Source organism: Festucalex cinctus, chromosome 1, assembly GCF_051991245.1.
Source record: "Festucalex cinctus isolate MCC-2025b chromosome 1, RoL_Fcin_1.0, whole genome shotgun sequence".
In the NCBI taxonomy this organism is placed as follows: domain Eukaryota; kingdom Metazoa; phylum Chordata; class Actinopteri; order Syngnathiformes; family Syngnathidae; genus Festucalex; species Festucalex cinctus.
Window position 1 is genome coordinate 65,738,767 of NC_135411.1, and position 4,303 is coordinate 65,743,069.

The following is a 4,303-nucleotide window of genomic DNA, read 5'->3' on the forward strand; positions in this document are numbered from 1 at the left end:
CCACCTTTGCAGGCATTAATGTTTGACTCTTGACGGGTGATTCCACTCAATCATTTGCTTTTCTCTCTCCTCCACTCCTGTCAAAAGCTTCTACTGCCATTGGTGAGATGGGCTGACAGTTGGTCATACCATTAGGCTGAGTGGATGGCGGCTGCCCCGGTCAGTGAATCCTCGGATACAAATAAGTTGGCAAAGAGTCGTAAAGAGGCTGCTTGCTTGGCACCGAAGCCCGTGCTGCTCCCTTTTCGGCCCAGCGAGGACCCAAAAACAGATGTCTGGTTTCCAGCCACGGATAGCTTCCTGAGAAGCAAATGTAAGTCTTGTTTGAAGTGAGCCTGGAGACACTGCTCATTTTTCAGCCCTTCTAACATGTCCTGCACATACCTTTTTCTTCACAGCTTGAAGACTCTCATTATGTCAAATGAAGAGCGTCAGAAACTCAGGAAGCCATTAAGGAAAAGCAGCGAGTCGATGGTGGGAAAGTGGAAAAACTTGAGCTGTGAGGAGATTTCATCATCGTCAACGTCAACCTTACCAAAAGTCCGACATTGGACCAGCGTTGCAAAATTGACACCTGACAATTTTTTTTCTGTTCCAACTTGCAGTTTGAGAACCTTTATGGCCATCACACTTAGGGGCCTATTCACTAAAGGTTTGTGTTGCCTTTGCACCTCGCTGGAACAATCCGGGAGCGCCTAATTCACGAAACGTGCAGATGGGAAATCCGTCACTAAGTGCACTGCCGACCAGAATACGCCACGGTGTGCTGGTGTTATTTGCGTGTATGTAAATTAGGTAATTTGCATATATTTGACGCAAAATATGCCCACCCCAATGCAAATGAGACTCATTGATATGCAGCGTCTAATTCACTAACGCCAGCGCAAATAGCCACACCAAGTTTGCATGACGCAAATAACATTTTTGGAAAGCATATATTAATCTGACGCAACCTCGATCCCGGGATCATGACAGCAGTACATGTGGCACGGTGCACGCCGCCACTTTGATCATCACGCAGAGAGGAGAGAGCGAGAGAGAAAGCGAGAGAGAGAGAGAGAGAGAGAGAGAGAGAGAGAGAGAGAGAGAGAGAGAGAGAGAGAGAGAGAGAGAGAGAGAGAGAGAGAGAGAGAGAGAGAGAAATTTTTTTTGTAGGACACATAACGTAATCCGGGCTGATCGGTAATGGCGGGGAGGAATTTTACGATAATTTTTCCGTGCCAGATGCATACTGTACGCCCACGCCAACTTCTGAAAAAAAAAATTCAAAAAAACAATCGCACCAATAATTTCTACTTTATGAATGAATGACATCGTTGTCGTCCTCTCTGCTCTGTACAGCTTAATGGCGCTATAAACGCTTACTCTCGGTCCAACTTCGCTTTCTGATCATGTCATCTTTCTCGCAACTGTTACTATAGCAACCATGTTCTTGGCGCAAATCCATTGCCATGTGTGGTAATTCAGGTGCAAATTTGCTCCAAGCTGTCAGTTTTGTGGGCGTGTTTGCGCCGGTATATGATTAGAGCAATATCCTTAGTGAATAGGTGGGTAACTGGGCGCAGACTGCGGGTGCAGATGTGGTGCAATATTCCGCGCTATTACCGGACGCAGCGTATTCTTTTAGTCCAAATGATACCTGTCTTAAATGAATGAGAAAAAGGAAGTGCATGCAATCTTAACTTGTTTGGAACACCCTGTGTGTTTATGAAAGGCAAGTCGATACATCAGTTTAGTTGTTTTGCTTGTCATTATACGTCACTTGAATAGTTATTAACTAGATGAACAAATATACACTATTTGGTAGCAAATAAATAATTTTCTGACTCATAAAGTGAAATTGGATGGTTTTTCCAGCAGGGAATCACTGATATAGTGTTATGTTGGTCCAGACATGCGAATTAAGTGCATGATTGGTTCAATCTGAAATTGGCAGCTGCAAAAATAATTATAAAGCAAAATGTGTTATTTCCTCCTGGGTAAATAACATTTGCTCAAGTGAAAAGTGCCCAACTGATTGAATGAATGTTTTCTTAATTAGACTAAAGCCCCCATTTGGACACACATATCAGAAGCTAATTGCAGCTATAATTAGGATTGCCGAATGAAAATACAAAACCAGCACCGCTCTCTTAAGGAACGCTCATTTCATATTGCCAGTTACCGTAATCAGGTATTGCATTAACGACATCCTCTCATGGCTTGATGTCCACACAGAGGATAAATTAACCGACCCTTTTAAGTCAGTCAGTGATGAAACCTTTGAATTGGCAAAATTGGAAAAGTACCGACCACAAAGTGCAGTTACTGTCACGCCGCCACCAGAGTGGCGGTTCATGCTTTTGTTTTTACAGTCATGTTCCTGTTTTATTTTGATAGTCCTGACTCCACTCTCACCCCAGGTCACTTACCCTTCCTGCAGCCTCACTGATTACCGGTCCACGCCCATGATCACTACCACCTGTTCCTAATCAACCCGGACATAAAAGCCACCTGAATTCTCTCCTCGTTGCCGAAGTGTCACATATCTCAGTGCATGGAAGCGTCCTCTCAGTCCTCGTACCACCGTCCTTGTTTGATGTCTAGCCTTGCCTTGTCTTGCGCCTTTAGTTTGCCCTGTTTTTCCTCCCTTGTGGAGTGCCTTTTGTTGTCCCTGTTTTTGAGTGCCCTTTTTTGTATCTCCCGTTTGGAGCTCTTTTTGTTCAGCCTTTTTTCCCTCCTTGCGAGGCGATTTGAGTTTCATTGGATTAAAGCTGCAGCCTTGTTGGCCAACTTACACTCTGCGTCTGAGTCCTACCTCCTCGCTTCGTGTCAGTACACTTCGGCCAGCATGGACCCAGCGGAGAAGTTGGTGGCTGCACTTCGGCAACAGGCTGTCCGCCTGTCGCACCTGGAGGAGGGCCAGCAAGCCATGGTCATCCGGATAGATGAACTTGCTGGACGGGTGCAGGAGCTGGTGAACCACCTGCAACACTCCTCGCCAACCGTCACGAAACCGGAAGCAGCTGAATACCCGATCCCGACTCCAGCCTTGACCGGGGCTGGAATGAGACTGGCCTCCCCGGAGCGATACTCGGGAGAACCAGGACATTGTCAGGCATTCCTGACCGAATGTGACATTCACTTCGAACTCTCACCACAGGCATTTCCCACAGACCGTTCCCGCGTGGCCTTCTTGATTTCCCACCTGACGGGACGAGCCAGGGACTGGGCCACCGCGGAATGGGCACGAAACTCCCCGACCTGCTCAACCGCAGCCGGGTTTTGCATGACTCTCCGCCAAGTTTTCGATCCAGTCAACATGGATCGAGAGAAGACGCGAGAACTCAGCTATCTCAGACAAGGCAGAGAATCGGTCAATGATTATGCCATCCGATTCCGAACTCTAGCAGCCAAGAGTGGCTGGAACGACACAGCTCTCTATGATCACTTTTTAAAGGGACTCACAACCTCAATGCAGGAACTCTTGCTTCCTAGTGACTTACCCGGCGACCTGGACTCGTTGATTTCGCTTGCCATCCGCACTGATCATCGGAGGCGGGAGCTCAAGCAGAGCAGCGGACTCCAAGGGATACCCGGTTCTGGATCCCTCCAGCATCCACTGGCAAGTGAGACTCCACGATATGCATTTCCCCAGTCATCCTCCGCGAGGGAGGTCAGTGGGAATGACGAGGAACCCATGCAGCTTGGTCGGGCCCAGTTAACCACAGAGGAGCGACAGCGTCGCCGCCAAGAAGGCCGCTGCTACTACTGTGGTGAACTTGGTCATCGGGTTGGAACTTGCACCGTGAAGAGAGGTTCACCGGTGAGTTTCCCGTCACCCCGACCTGCTAAGACACAAAGAATCACGCAAGCCCAGATACGCCACCATGCTATGACCATTGACATGCCAGCACTCATCGACTCCGGTTCCGACGAGAGCCTCATGGACTGGGGCCTCGTTAAGCAAGTACGAGCCACCACTGCACCCCTTCCCCGGATCATCCAGGCCAGAGCCCTGAATGGCAAGGAGCTCTTCAGCATCACCCATATCACCGAACCCCTAGAAGTACGAATAGGACAACACATCGAAAACCTCCGTTTCCATGTAATCCAAGCTTCGACACCCACTTTGGTTCTGGGACACCCTTGGCTACGTCAACACAACCCCCGAATCGACTGGAACTCCGGAAACGTACTGGAATGGGGAATGGACTGTATGGATCACGTTTTGGAACAGTCATCAACCAGTGCATCCTCAGCCACGGTCAACCAGGTGACGCTTGAGCCTCTCGCTCCTGAACCTCGCCAGTCACCGTCTCAA